The sequence below is a fragment of the Marmota marmota genome, unplaced genomic scaffold (assembly GCF_001458135.2).
Source record: "Marmota marmota marmota unplaced genomic scaffold, marMar, whole genome shotgun sequence".
NCBI classification, from domain to species: Eukaryota; Metazoa; Chordata; class Mammalia; order Rodentia; family Sciuridae; genus Marmota; species Marmota marmota.
In genome coordinates, this window is record NW_025999990.1 from 42,991,785 (window position 1) to 43,008,767 (window position 16,983).

The following is a 16,983-nucleotide window of genomic DNA, read 5'->3' on the forward strand; positions in this document are numbered from 1 at the left end:
AAAAGATTCCTAATTAGCCCTCAAATTTCAGATGGAGCAATAATACTCCTGTGATACCTCTACAGACTCTTTTATTTTCTAATGTTTCTTTCTTTACAGTACAAAGCATTTGGTACAGACTGCTGTATATGATATTGTGATTGCTTATTGACCTAAAAGGATGTCCCTTTCCTATACTATGAATTTCTTAAAGGTGGGTATAATGGTTAATTTTGTGTCAACTTGACTGGGTCATGGGATGCCTAAATAGCTGGCTAAACGTTATTTTGTGTATGTCTGTGAGAGTGCAATGATTCAGATATGGTCCCTTCAAATGTTCATGTGTTAAAGGCTTAGAACCAGGGTAATACTGTTGGAGGTGGTGGAATCTTTAAGAAAGGGGCCTATACGGGAGTTCCTAAGGACACTTGGGGCATGAGGTAGTTCTCCTGGAATCCCTTGAGTTGTCATAAAACAATTGTTATAAAAGGAGCAAGTCTGGCTCCTCTTATCTTCTGTCTCCTCCTGGCTCAAGATGTAACCACTTGCTTGCTTCTGCTCATGCTCCAACCATAGCTATTTGTGCTATGAGGTGATACAGCCAAGGACCAGCCTTTGGCAGAAAGCCTGCACTATTCTGCTTGAACTTTGAACCTCCAAAACTGTCAGGTACACAAACCCCTTCTTCACAAGTAGCCTGTCTCAGATATTTTGTTATAGTGATGAAAAGCTGACTACTACAGGTGTATTTTTGGAAGAGATTAGCATTTGAATAGGTGGACTTATGAAGCAGATGGACTTCCCCAATGTGAATGGACATCATCCAATTCATTGAGGATATGAATAGGACAAAAAGGTGGAGGAAGATTTAATTCTCTCTCTGCCTAACTGCTTGAGCTAAAAACATTGATCTTCTGCCCTCAGTTCTCCTGGTTCTCAGGCTTTCAAGCCTGAACTGGACGCTACACTATTGGCTCTCTGGTTCCCAGGATCTTCAAACTATACCATTGGCTTTCCTATGTCTCTTAACTAATAGACAGAAAATCATGAAACCTCTCAGTTTTCATAAGCATATGAGCCTGTGTGTGTCTGTGTGTCTATGTGTCTGTTTGTGTGTGTGTGTGTGTCCTATTGGCTCTGTTTCACTGGAGAACTCTGACTGATACAATAGGGAAAATATCTTTTTATCATGGTAGTCCCAATTCTTGCATGAATTTGATTTGAGGAATTTATCTAACACCAATGGAATCAAAACCTATTTCCTTTCATATTCAAACAGGAAAGTCAGATACCTAATCAAGAAATTGTATCATATTTACTGTAAATATTTGTGCTCCCATGAGACATACTGCATCATATTTCAACTACAAAATGTGATACATATTATAGTTGAAATATGATCTAGTGAGTCTCATAGGAGCACAAAGAGGAGAATGGTTACTTCTTCCCCCGGAGGTTAGGATTAGGCTGCATAATGGAGGTAATGTTTGACCTGTCTTGTGATATGAGAAAAACTTCACTAAGTGGATAATCTAAAAGAGGGAACTTTATGAGCAAAGACAGGAAGATTTAAAAGTGTACAGTCTGGCAATGGAATTCTGCTTCAGTCAAAATCAAGTAACAGGCTGGGTGCCATGACACACACCTTTAATCCCAGCAGCTTGGGAGACTGAGGCAGAGAATTGAGAGTTCAAAGCCAGCCTCAGCAAAAGTGAGGCAATGATATACTCAGTGATATACCCTGTCTCTGATATACCCTGTCTCTAAGTAAAATACAAACTAGGGCTGGAGATGTGGCTCAGTGGTCTAGTGCCCCTGAGTTCAATCCCTGGTACTCCAACAACCCCACCAAAAATCCCACAAAAAACAAAATCAAGTAACAGGAACTGGATTTATCCTCCCGCTTAAAACAACTCAAAGAACAGACAAAATACATGAACTGATGGTTTCCAAATATTAGATATAGGAAATAAAGAACAGTGACTGACACAAGGTGCTGGGAAAACTGAATAGCACATGCTAGATGAGTCCTATAATTGTCCCAATTTACCTGGTTTCCAGACCATGGTGCAGGGTGAAGGAGCTCAGGAGTCATTGATCTCCTTGAGTTGTGGAGATTCCCTAATCTGGGATTCTCAAGGGGATAAAGTTGCTAGTTAGAGTCTATAAGGAAAAGTACTGGGGCAGCAAAGAGAAAGATCTCTAGAGACCTGAAGAGATTCCCTCTAGAGTCAACTGAGTGCTGATCAACAAACACATGCATGATGAAAAAATTACCTGAGGCTGGGAAAAGAACAACCAAAAGGATTAGAGGAAATAATCCTTGGAGCTAATCCATCTGTGGAGATCGTCCCTGTTCCCATAGCCAGACTGAAAAACCTCATTATTCAGAGAATTAGACAGAAACATTTTACCTCAGAAGTCGGAAAAAAGTAGTCCTAGACATGAAGCAATGCCCTTACAAATCAGAAAATTATTTCTAAACTAGAATTTTATTATTTATTTATTTTTTGTGGTGCTGGTGATTGAACCCAAGTCCCTGCACATGCTAGGTAAGTGCTCTACCTAAACTAGAATTTCAAACCCAGGCAAGCCAACAGTCAAGAAAAATAAAGATATTTTAAGACATATAAACCTTATAGAAAAGAAACAAAGAAAATCACTAGGCTGGGGGTGATTAGAAGTCACCAAGACATAATGAGAAACTAGTCAAAAATGGAGGATGGTGGGGGATAGGATTGTGGCTCAGCAGTAGAGTGCTTTTCTAGCATGTGCAGGGCCCTGCATTCGATCCTTAGCACCACATAAAATAAATAAATAAAATAAAGGTATTGTATTCAACTACAACTAAAAAGATAAATAAATATTTTTTTTTAAATGGAGGATGGCAAGCTTAATAACGGATGTCTCCAAGGAAAAAGTAAAATTGATAGATAAATCAATGCATGTGAATTTATTGGTGGTGGTGGTGGTGGGGAACAGAGTGGGTATACAACAAAAAATTAAATAAGCAAGGAAAAAATTAACAGGAAAAAATTTTAAATTATGAAACAATGCAGTCATCACTATATGAATTAGATGTTGAAACTACTTAACACAGTTAAAATATCATACATTACTCTAACCAAAAATTATGTGTGGGGCGTATGTTAACCTAGTTTCTTTAAAAAGTAGGAACCTGATCTGAATTATACTACAGAGGTGCAGTAACAAAAACAGCGTGGTATTGGCATCAAAATAGACATGAAAACCAGTGGAACAGAATAGAAAACACAAGAGACAAATTCACATGCCTACAGCCATCTGATATTTGACAAAGGTGCTCAAATATATTTTGGAGGAGAGCCTTTTTAACAAATGGTGCTGGGAAAACTGGACAGCTATATGAAGAAAAATGAAACTAGGGCCCCATCTCTCACTCTGCACAAAACTCAAATTGAAATGGATCAAAGACTTAGGAATTAGACCAGAAATTTTACAACTGCTAGAAGAAAACATATAGGTTAACACTCCATCATATAGGTACTGGCACCAACTTCCTTAACAAGACCCCCATAGTGCAAGAAAGAAAACCAAAAATCAATATGTGGGATGCCATCAAACTAAAAATCTTCTGTACAGCAAAGGATAAGGGATTAATATCCAGAATATACAAAGAACCTAAAAACTTAACACCAAAAAAAAAAGCCCCACAAACAACCCAATCAATAAAATTTTAAATTTATTTTTAAATTTATTTTTAATTTTTTCCTCATTTCATCTTTTTAAAATTATTTTGATTTGGGCAGAAATATTATAACAATGCAAGAGAGTTATCCCGTGATAAATGCAGAATGCCATATAGAAAGGTGATTCATAAGTACTAATCAACTGAAATATTTAAAAAATATCCACCTTGATATTAGATCAGTATCATTCAACAACTCAGTTTTGAAATATAAAAGGATATAACACAGACCTTTCCAAACTCATGACAAGGTGAATTGGTGAGTTGTAGAAATTAATTTTTAGCATCTATTCTTGGGAAATCTTTGTGCTAAGGCAAAATAAGGTCCTACCAAATAAGGTCTTACCAAGAACAAGTGTTTGGTTACTTTGGTTCAAATCCCAGCATAATTACAATGGTGCAATCTGGGATATGTTGCTTTTGCTTTCTTTCAGCTCCAATGTACTATCTGTTGGGTGGGGAAAATGATAGTCTATGTAGCAAGTTTTTTTAAATTTATTTTTTATTCTACTTTGTTATATATGACAGAAGAATGCATTACAATTCATATTACACGTATAGAGTACAATTTTTCATATCTCTGGTTATATACAAAGTATATTCACACTATTCCTGTCTTCATACATGTACTTAGGGTAATGATGTCCATCTTATTCCACTGTCTTCTTATCCCCATTTCCCCCATGATATATATATATCGGGTGCCCGCTACTTTGGAGTTCCCGTGCAGTTCTCACGGGCGTTCGGGGAGATTGGGCGCGCGGAGCCCGGTGGAAAGAGTGTGTTCCCGAGTAGTGTGTGTGCAGTGCCGGTGAGAGTTGGGGAATAAAGAGTTGCTGTTTGAACCTACAAGGCTTTGTGGCGGCTCGGTTATTTGTGCCCAGCCAGACTGCGGCAATATATATCACATTTTCTTTATCTATTCATCTACTGACGGGCATCTAGGTTGGTTCCACAGTTTAGCTATTGTGAATTGTACTACTGTAAACATTGATGTGGCTATGTCCCTGTAGTATGCTGTTTCTAAGTCCTTTGGGTATAGACTGAGGAGAGGAATAGCTGGGTCAAATGGCTGGGTCAAATTCCCGGTTTTCCAAGGAATCTCCATACTATTTTCCATATTGGCTGCACCAATTTGCAGTCCCACCAGCAATGTATGAGTGTGCCTTTTCCCCCACATCCTCGTCAACACTTATTGTTGTTTGTATTTTTAATAGCTGCCATCTGACTGAAGTGAGATACAATCTTAGAGTAGTTTTGATTTGCATTTCTCTAATTGCTAGAGATGTTGAACATTTTTTTATAGATTTGTTGATTGATTGTATATCATCTTCTGAGAAGTTTCTGTTAAGTTCCTTGGCTCATTTATTCATTGGATTATTTGTTTTTTTGTTGTTTAGCTTTTTGAGTTATTTATATACCCTAGAGATTAATGCTCTATCTGATGTGCAAGTGGTAAAAATTTACTCCCAAAATGTAGACTCTCTATTCATCTCACAGGTAGTTTCTTTTGTTGAGAAGAAGTTTTTTAGTTTGAATCCATCCCATTTATTGATTCTTGATTTTAATTTTGTACTATAGGAGTCTTATTAAGGAAGTCAGGGCCTAATCTGACATGATGGAGATTTGGACCTACTCTTTCTTCTATTAGATGCAGTGTCTCTAGTGTAATTCCTAGGTCCTTGACCCACTTTGAGTTGAGTTTTGTGCCTGGTGAGAGATAGGTATTTAATTTCATTTTGTTACATACGGATTTCCAGTTTTCCCAGCACCATCTGTTGAAGAAGCTATCTTTTCTCCAATGTATGTTTTTGGCACCTTTGTCTAATATAAAATAACTGTAATTATGTGGGTTAGTCTCTGTGTCCTCTATTCTGTACCATTGGTCTACCAGTCTATTTTGGTGCCAATACCATGCTGTTTCTGTTACTATTGCTCTGTAGTATAGTTTAACGTCTGGTATAGTGATGCCACCTGTTTCACTCTTCTTGCTAAGGATTGTTTAATCTATTCCAGATCTCTTTATTTTCCCAGATGAATTTTTTAAAAACATTTTGTTGTTGTGTATGGACAGAATGCCTTTATTTTATTTGTTAAATTTTCTTATGTGGTGCTGAGGATTGAACCCAGGCCTTGCACATGCTAGGCAAACACTCTGCCACTGAGCTACAGCCCAGGCCCCAAATGTACAGTTTTGATTAAAAAAAAAAAAAAAAGAAAAAGAAAAAATTAAAATGTAAAACATAAATTTAAAACTGATATTTGTGAGTTATTTAGAGGTAGGTTGTTTATAGCATTTCTAAGATTGATTTCTTAGCCATTATGAGAAACTTTGGGTTTTCAATTTTTTTTCATATTTCTATCAAAATAGAAGATAATCATATTCCATTAAGGAGGGAAAATGAACAAAAAATAGATATACTCAAAAGATATACAATGTGAATATACACATATATTTTTGAAAGTTCTTAATAATTATATAAATCTTTGGTCACTTACAATTAGATACTAGCTTCCTCTTATAATAAATTGAAAATATTACAGAGTCTTTACTTGTATATTAACACACACACACACACAAATACACATAAACTCATGCAAATCCTCAGATAATGAGTTCAGAAATCTTTGTCAAAATTATGGTTCTGTCCCACACTAGATTTCTGATATGGCACAAGTTAACTCATATTCTGGGGCTCAATGTCTTTATCTATAAAATGGAGATATGGCAGTGGGATATGATAAGTTAAATGAGATAACTGGATAAAATCTAGGACTGTACATGGCACAAAGGAGTCAATAATATCATAAATATTATTTATTAAAATTATATATAAACTATTATCATATTCATTCAATACCTTACTCTGATGTTTTATTCCACTTATGTTATAAATTTTAAAATAAATAATAGGGCTGGGTAATATAACTAAATGATAGAGTACTTGCCCATCATGTACAATGCCTTGAGTTTGATCCCCAGCACTGGAAAAACAAAACAAAAATAAATAAAATAATGTGTCTTTGTGAGTTACTCATATTTGCCTCTTAATTACAGAAAATACAAAAAGTACTTAAATTATAACTTTTAATCTGTTGGGTGTTTTTTTTTAAGAGAATTTTTTTTTAATATTTATTTTTTAGTTTTTTCGGTGGACATCTTTGTTTGTATGTGGTACTGAGGATCGAACCCGGGCCGCACACATGCCAGGCGAGCACTCTACCGCTTGAGCCACATCCCCAGCCCCCTGTTGGGTGTTTTAACTTGAAAATCTGGTCACTCAATTTTTTAAAAAATATTTTCTTAGTTGTCAATGAACTTTATTTATTTATTTATTTGTGGTCCTGAGAATTGAACCCAGTGCCTCACACATGCTAGGAAAGTACCCTACCACTGAGCCACAACTCCAGCCCCCTGGTCATTCAATTTTAATAGTGAGAAACTGGATAATTAATATTGATAATCATTCAGAAAATTAAATATTCATATTCATATTTATATTTATTAATATAAACCTACAAATATTTATTTGTTTTCTCATTCACAAATGCCAATTCTTCTTAGTCATTATGAATATATTTTTACCTCTCCAATGCAAAAATTCTCTTATGTATTTAGAGCGCAAGCAGTTGAGAAAATCAAATAACTGAGAACTTTCTACATTTCATACTTGCAAAGAAACATTTGACAAAAATGAATTACAAATAAGCAAGGTGACTTGGAGATCTTTTCCTTTTTCAAACTTTCCAGAGTATGTCTTCAATAGAATTCCATAAAGCTTCAATCAATGGTCATATTCATACAGATATATGATGTTCAAAGAGATGATACTAAAGCACACAAAAATCTTTAAATTATTTTGAATTATGTAAAAAAAGTCAGTATAATTTGTTTTTTTTTGGGTTGAACTGAGGGCCTTGCACATGCTAGGCAGGCACTTTACCTCTGAGCTAAATCCCTAAATACTGTCAGTATAATTTGTGCTAAATAAACATAAAATATAACATTTATATTTTAATTATTTTTATCCTTCTCACATACTTACAAAAATACATACTTTATACGCAGATTTTAAAACTATGCTTTGCATAAAGATTACATAGTGAAGCTCTAACTGCAACTGGCCTTATCTTGATATATATAGAAAGATGTACATATCTCATATATATGTACACACACACATATCTTGAGCAGTAGTGATGACTGGAGATGAATTCTGAGAACATGAAGACTGGTACTTAGAGGTGATATATTTTAGAAATAGCAGAGGAAAGATTATTAGCTTTTTGATTTAGTTTTTTTTTACTATATATATTTTTTAGGTGTAGATGGACACAACACAATGCCTTTATTTTTATGTGGTGCTGAGGATCGAACCCGGGTCCCACCCATGCTAGGGGGGCGCTCTACCGCTGAGCCACAATCCCAGCCCCTGATTTAGTCTTTAAAAGATAAAATGCACCGCCCAGCACAGTGGTGCATGCCTTTAATCCTAGCCACTTGGGAGGATGAAGCAGGAGGATCGAAAATTTGAGGCCATCTTCAGCAACCTAATGAGACTCTATCTCAAAATTTGAAAAAATGAAATAAAAATCAAAAGAACTGGGAATTTAGCTCAGTGGTAAAGTGTCCCTGGGTTCAATCCCTGATACTAAAAAAAAGAAAGGAAAGATAAAATACACCATGTATGTTTGTGAAAATATTGTGGATACTTAAAATAACCTCAAATGAACCTTGATTCATTGAGAATAATGTGGATGGGTTTAACCATCGGGTTGAAAATGGAAAAGCAGAACAGTAAATATTAAACATAAAGGACTTTTAAAAATAATTTGCTGAAATGCCAACTGCTTCTTCCTAACACAAACAAGTAACTTGAAAGAAATAAGAAGGATCAACTTTTTTATTTAAAACTAAATTATTATGATGATAAATCATATTGGTGCATATAAAAAGGAATCTTAATAACTAACATTACTCAGAGTTTTACAACACAATAAATTCTTTCAATTATTTCAGGCATTATCATAATCTTCATATACCAGAACAGAAATCCTGAGACACAGAAAGTGTACTCTCCCTTTTTCATCATTTAATCTTTCTGCCAAAGCTCACCAAAAATAGTGTTCTCTGTCTTTGGATGTAAGCACTGTTTTCTGGTTTATGACCTCCTTCTCCCCTTTCTTTCTGAAAGGCCTATACCAGGAAAATAACAGCCATGAGTAAGTAGTGGAGGTTGGGGGGAGGGGGCGGGTTACTGTTTCCTCCATGAATTACACAGCCAGTTATGCTAGCTTATGCTGCCTTGTTAGGACTAAAAACAACCTGACAAAAATTCTCCACTATTCTGAGATCTAGAAATAGATATCAAGTAGATCTCAGCTTCCTCAGGAATTTAGGTTGGCATTTAGAGAGTGGGAGTGTGTGCATTCTGGCTCTGGGGATCACTCTGATGCTCAGTTCCACTAACATTTGCTAGAACATTAGTTTCAAGAAAGCATAAACAAGGAATCAAGCTAGAGATCTAAACATGTTGAAAAAAAAAAAAAAAAAACAAAAAACCACATCAGGGGGTTCCATAGAGGATTTGGAACTCCATGCACTCTATTAGTTCCAACCACCATATTGAATGCTCTCTAAAACTTTTCTCTTTTGATATGCCTTGTATTTGGAGGTTGCATGCTTTATTCACTACACCGTTCTCAACTTGTTCTAATAGTTCTGTTTTTAGAAACATGCAAACTACTGAATTTTCTGACTAAATTAGAATAAGATATGTGACTTGGGGGGGGGCAGTTGTGGCTCGGTGGAAGAACACTTAACTGGAGGTGCGAGGCACTGGGTTCAATTCTCAGCACCACATAAAAATAAATAAATGATGTATACAATTTGATGTTTTAAAAAAAAAGGAAAAAAATATGTGACTGGGGAAAATGAGATTAAGTACATCCAGTTCATGATTTTGGAGAGCTTACATTGAAAGAAATTTGAAAAAAGTATTGTTAGGTTTAAAGAGAGACATGACATAATTATAAATGGGTATCCTATCAAAAGAAAATAAATTTTAGGTTATGCATGTTTTGCCACTATAAAAATATCACTTGGGAAAAAAGAACCATATACCCCATACATTTTCTGACCAGAACAGGATTAAACAAGAAAACAAAGGAACATCAGAAAAATCATGAAGTACTTGGAAATTAAACAATACACTTAATAAACCATGTGTAAATTTCAAGGAAATTTTTAAAAAATTTAATTGCCTGAGAATGGAATATAACACATCAAAATTTGTGGATTACAGCATAGTTAGAAGAAATTTACAAAACTGAATGCTCATGTTAGACAAAATATTAAAAAAGTGTTAAATGTATAGCCAAAACTCCTAGCTTAAGAATCTGGAAGAGGTGGAAATAAATGAAAAGCAAGTAGAAAAAAAGAAATGACAGAGTGAAATGAAATTGAGCCCAGAAAAATAATAAAGAAAACAATGAAACCAAAAACTGATTCAATGAAAAGATAGACAAAATACACAAACTGTTAGCCAAACTAACCAAGAAAAAATAAAGAAAACAAATTATCATATTAGGAATGGAAGAGGGGCCATCACCAGAGACATTACAAACATTACATGAACAATAGGGGAATTTGATAAAAAATTTATTTCTAGAAATACAGTCATTTAGATGAGAAGACTGGGGATATGAATCAGTGGTAGAGTGCCCAGCACGCAAAAGGCCCTGGGTTCAAGCCCTAACACTGAAAATAAATAAATAAAATGAATAAATAAAAATAGATGAAACAGACTAATTCCATTAAAAACACAAAATAACAAAGCTCCCTCAAAAAGGCGTGGTGGTGCACTCCTGTAATCCTAGCGGCTTAGGAGTCTAAGGCAGGAGAATCATGAGTTCAAAGCCAGCCTGAGCAAAAATGAGGCACTAAGCAACTCAGTGAGACCCTGTCTCTAAATAAAATACAAAATAGGGATGGTGGTATGGCTCAGTAGTCTAGTGCCCCTGAATTCAATCCCTGGTACCCACCTCCAGGAAAAAAGAAACCGATAACTAAAGATCCCTATATCTATTAAAGAAAATTAATTTATAATCCCAAAAAGAGAATTCTAGGTTTCACCAGTGAGTTATAACATTTGAAGAGATTATGACCATTCTGCACACACTCCACCAGAAAATAGTAAAGAATGCTTCCCAACTCATTGAGTGATAATAAAACAAACAAAATAAAAAGGAGAAGCAGTAGAAGAAAGGGAGTGACAGTAAGAGAAGGAGACAGAACATGCACATAGTCACAAAAAACTTTTAAAATATTAGCAAACTGCAGAAATTCACAAAAATGTTAATACTTCATGACAAGTTGGGGGTTTAATGTAAAGAATGGAATGCTAGCATAACATTTTAAAGTGAATGTAATTTACTATAATAAATGAAATGAAATGAAAAACCATATGACCGTATCCATAGAAGCAGGAAAAGATCTATACTTAAATTTCTAAAAAGTTTATCAAACCAAGAATAGAAGGAAACTTCCTCCATTTTACTAGAGGGCACATGTAGCTAACACAATGATGAGAGACTGAATGTTTTCCCCAAAATCAGACAAAGGAAGGATGGTCAATCTCATTGTTTGTATTCAACACTGACTTAGCCAGGTGTAGGGGCACACACCTGCAAACCCAGTGACTTGGGAGGCTGAAGCAGGTAGATTGCAAATTTGAGGCCAGCTTCAGCAATTTAATGAAGCCCTAAGCAAGTTAGCCAGACACTGTCCCAAAATAAAAAATGAAATGCTCAGGTGCTCCTGGGTTACTCTTCAGTACCAAAAAACAAACACTAAGGCCCAACCAGTGCAATAAGAAAAATAAAATGAATGCAGATGAAAAATAAATAAATAGGCTTGGTGTGACTCCGTCTTGTTCTCCAGAGCAGTTGTCCTAAACTACAACCTATTTTCTTTATTTATTTTTTAGTTTTCAGTGGACACAACATCTTTATTTTATTTTTTTATGTGGTGCTGAGGATCAAACCCAGCGCCCCGCACATGCCAGGCAAGCGCTTTACCGCTTAAGCCACAATCCCAGCCCCCCATTTTCTTTTTCTATCTCAAATCACTTTGCTTACCTTTCAATTCTGTGTGAAATGTTGGAAAACCTCAGAGTTTCCCTTACCTATAACCTCCTCCTCATGCTTGCTGCTATATTATGAACTTAATTAAAAATAAATAAACATATATACTTTGTCCTGGGTTATCTCATATAAATGGAATCATACAATATTTGCATGTGTGTATATTCCAATCATAAATCTATAACTGCGTATTTGTGTACACACACATATACCCCCACATACACATACTACATCCAATTCCACTTATATGAGGTACCTGGAATAGCCAATTTCATACAGACAAAAAGAATGGTGGTTGTGCCAGGGGTGCGGGTGCACACCTGTAATCCCACATAATCGCAATAACTTGGGAAACTGAGGCAGGAGGATTACAAATTCAAAGCAACTTAGAGAGGCCTTAAGCAATTTAGCAAGAACCTGTCTCAAAATATAAAATAAAAAGGGCTGGGTATGTGGTTCAGTGGTTAAACTTTCCTAGGTTCAATCCCTAGTACCAAAAAAGGTACTTGAATAAAGAATGAACCAAAATAAAGCAACTCAGGATTTGGGATGTAGCTCAGTATGCACAGGCCCTGGGTTTGATCCCTGGCACTGGGAAAAAAGGAAAATTAAAAAATAATAATAATGGAAAAGACTCAAAACCATCAATACCAAGATCAAAAGGTCAAGAATCCTTCAAAACATAGAAAACACCAAAAGAACCTAGTTCTATAAAGGGCATTAAGTAAAAAATGTAAGAAAAGAAGAACACACTGAACAATTATGGGCAATACTGGTAAATTAAGCCTAAGGATGGAAAGAGAGGAAAAGGAGAGACAAATATAGTCCATACTATCATCAACAATCCAGACTGATGTCTTCTGTTTTAATCTAATCCCCTCTCCTGACTTGCCACCCAGACTGGAGGAAATCTCTCTTGATTTCTTAAAGCACTTTCTTTTTAACTGCTGTGATTCAGCAAACTTTACATATTGCTATTTGACCATGTTTTAATCACCTTCATATCTCCTTCGCTGCTCAATAAGTATTTGAATGAATCTCTGTATTGGAGAGAAAATTATTTATTTATTTTTGACACCCTAATCATCTAAATAGAAAATCCCAAAGAGCTGGGCTCAGTGGTGCTCACCTGTAATCCCAGTGGCTCAGGAGGCCGAGGCAGGAGGATTGTAAGCTCAAAGCCAGCCTCAGTGACTTAGTGAGGCCCTGAGCAATTTAGCAAGACCCTTTCTCTAGATAAAATATAAAAATGGGCTGGGGATGTGACTCAGTGGTTAAGTGCCCCTGGGTTCAATCCCCAATATCAGGAAAAAAAAAAAAGGAAGAAAGAAAAGAAAACCAAAGAGTGCATAAAATAGCAACTGAGACTAATAAGGGAATTTAGGAAAGTTCACAGGATTCAAGGTCAATATGTAAACATCAATTATATATACTTCTATAAACTAACAATAAACTATTAGAAATTGAAATTTGTAAAGAATATCTCTACAATATTATAAAATATAAAGTACTTAGGTAAAATCTATGAAATACATGCTAAAAATTCCAAATTATTTACATAAAAAATAAAAGAAGACCTACATAAATGGAGCATATACTGTTTGTGAATTGAAACACTCAATATTGGTAGCATGTTAATTCTCAACTCTCCCCAAATTGATCTCTAGATTTAATAAAAATCCCATTAGGGTATCTTTACAGAAATTTGTAGCTGATTCTTAAATTTTCATGAATAAACAAAGGTTTGTTTTTATTTCATGTATTTTAAAATCTTGTTAGGCATGCGCCCATTTAGGATTGTTATTCTTTGACAATAGTCAAAACCATTTTGAAAATAAGAACAAAACTGGAGTAATCACACTACTTTATCTCAAGACTCATAAAACTAGTGCATTCAAAACTGTGTGATATTAGTAAATGACAAACATAGGTAATTTGAATAGAATAGAGAGTCTAGGAATAGATTCACACAAAGTTGGCCAATTGATTTCAAAAGGTATCCAAGAAATTAAATGATGAAAGGAGAATTTTCAGTAACTTGTGGTCAAACAATTTTATATCTATATGCGAAAGCAAAAAGAATAGCTTTCATTGTTCATTTCTAATCTCATCTTTTTATTAAAAAAATTTTTAGTTGTAGATGGACACAATACCTTTATTTTGATTATTTATTTATTAATATTTTTAAATTGTAGATTGTCACAATGTCTTTATTTTTATTTATTTTTATGTGGTGCTGAGGGTTGAACCCAGGGCCTCATGCGTGTGAGGCAAGCGCTCTACCACTGCGCTACAACCCCAGCCCTTGATTATTTTTCTGTGATACTGAGGATTGAACTCAGTGTCTCACACATGCTAGGCAAGCGCTGTACCACTGAGCTACAACCACAGCACTCTAATATTATCTTAACATGGTCAGTTAACATACTTTGTATTCTTTCAATTTATTTGAATTTGTTAAGGTTTGTTTTTATTTCATGTATTTTAAAATCTTGTTAGGCATGCGCCCATTTAGGATTGTTATTTCTTCTTAGTTAGTCGACCATTTAAAATATCTGTTAATACCCTTTATATCCTTAATAATCATCCTTGTTTTAAGTCTACTTTAATATTAAAATAGGCTCTCCAAATTCCTTTTGATTATTGTGTGCATGGTATATCTTTTCCATCCTTTTACTTTTAACCTAAGTTTGTGTATATAAACTGGGTTTCTTGTAGATTTTTCTAAAAGGTCAATATAACAACTTTTACCTCTAAATTTACAGTTAATTACATTTAATGTAATTGCTAGTGTGGTTGGATTTATGTCCATCATGTTATCATGCATTTTCTGTTTGTCCTGTCTGCTTTTCTGTTTTCCTGATTGCTCTTTCCTTTTCAGACTTCTTTTGGAGTCCTTGAATAGTTTTAAAGTAGCCCACTCTATGCATTTCTCATTGTGCCTCTCTGCTTTTCTAGGATAGGATTTCTCAATCTCAACACTACTGGTATTTTGGACCACATAATTTTTTTACCTAGTCTTGTGCAATGTAAAGTATTTAGCAACATTTCTGACCTCTACTCACTGGACGCCAGTCTCAGTCAATTGTAGCAGTCAAAGGTGTCTCCAGCCTGGCGCGGTGGCCAACGCCTGAAGCCCAGAGGCGCGGGAGGCTGGAACAAGAGAATCGCAGGTTCAAAGCCAGCCTCAGTAACAGCGAGGGTCTAAGCAACTCGGTGAAATGCTGTCTCTAAATAAAATGCAAAATAGAGCTGGGCATGTGGCTCAGTGGTCTAGTGCCCTTGAGTTCAATTCCGGGTATCCCCCACCCGCCACACACCCGTAAAAGTGTCGACAAACGTTCCCCGATGGGGCAAAATCACTCCCAGTTGAAAACTGCTGTTCAGGTAGTATAGCAGAAATGTTGAAAGTTCAGAATCTACTTAACATTTTACTATTTAAGTAACATGAAAACACCCTACAACTATATAGGTCCCTTTACCTTCTCCCTTTATAATTGTGATTATATTAAATTGACATGCATAAAACTGCATCAGGGGCTGCAGTTGTAACTCAGCGGTAGAGTGCTTGCCTCCTACCTGTGAGGCACTGTGTTCCTTTCCCAGTACCACATATAAATAAGCAAATAAAATAAAGGTCCATCAACAATTAAAAAAAAAAAAACTAAAAACAAAACAAAACAAAACAACTTCATGGGACCATGTTAAATTTTGTTAATTTATTAACATAAAATTTCTTTTCTTTTTTTTAACATTTATTTTTTTATGTATCTTTAGTTTTAGGCGGACACATTATTTTGTTTTTATGTGGTGCAGAGGGTCGAACTCTGTGCCTCATGCATGCTAGGCCAGAGCACTACCACTGAGAACAACTAAAAGGAATGAAAAAGGCAAACTGACTTCTATATTTTCTCAGATATCTACTGTCGTTGTTTTTCTTTCACTCCTCAAGTTCCAGGTTTCACTTGGTATCATTTCCTTCAGTCTTTTAGTTAGCTATGAGTTCTTTTAGTATTCCTTCATCCGAGATCATTTTTATTTCTTCTTCATTACTGAAGGATTTTTTGGCTGGCTGTAGGATGCTGGGTTGACAGTTTATTGTCAGTTTAAAGATGTTTTTCCACTGTCTCCTGATCTCCATGGTTTCCAATGGTAAGTCCATTATCATTAGCAGCATCATTTCTCCTGTACACAATGTGTCATCTTTCCTTAGCTGCTTTTATAATTTTTCTTTACATTTAGCTTTCAGTAGTTTGACTATAACATGTTTAGATATTCTTTGAGTTTGTTTCATGTTCACTGAACTTCATGAACCTGTAAATTAATGTCTTTCACTGAATTTATTTTCAAATATTTTTCCTGCATTAATTTTTTCATAGGACCCCAGTATTACAGATGTTGAACTTCAATGTAGTCCCATGATTCTAATCTGTTTTTTTGTCCAATCTTTTTTTTTCTTCTTTATTCTTCAGATTAGATATTTTGTATTCATTCATCTTCAAGAGTTCACTAACTCTTCCCTCCATCATCTTCATTCTGTTATTGATCCCCCCATATATTTTAAATTTTAGAAAGTTTGTTATAATAAGAAATTTTCTTTTTAAATTTAAATTCCTTTATAACAGACACATAAAAACAAAAAAAAAATATTAATGGGGCAATGTGACATTTTGAAACATACGCATATGTTGTACAATGTCGAGATTAAATATATTCATTACCTCAAACATTTATTATTTGTTTATGGTGAAACTTTCATTTTCATAAATATTTTCCTCTAGCTTTTTGAAGTATATAGATTATTATTGTTATCTATTATCACCCTAGTGTACAATAGCACATCAGTACTTCTTACTCCTATCTAGTTATAACTTAGTACCCAGTTGATCAACTTTTTCTAATTTCTTCCTCCCCCTTATTCTACCTAGACTCTGGTAATAACCATTGTACTATTGACTTCTACGAGATCAATATTTTTTAGATTCTACATGTAAGCAAAATTATGAAATGCTTGTCTTTTTGAGCCTGACTCACTTCACTTAACATAATGATCTCCAGTTCCATCCACATTGCCACAAATGACAGAAATTCACTCATTTTTAAGATTGAATGGCATTCCATTGTCTATATGT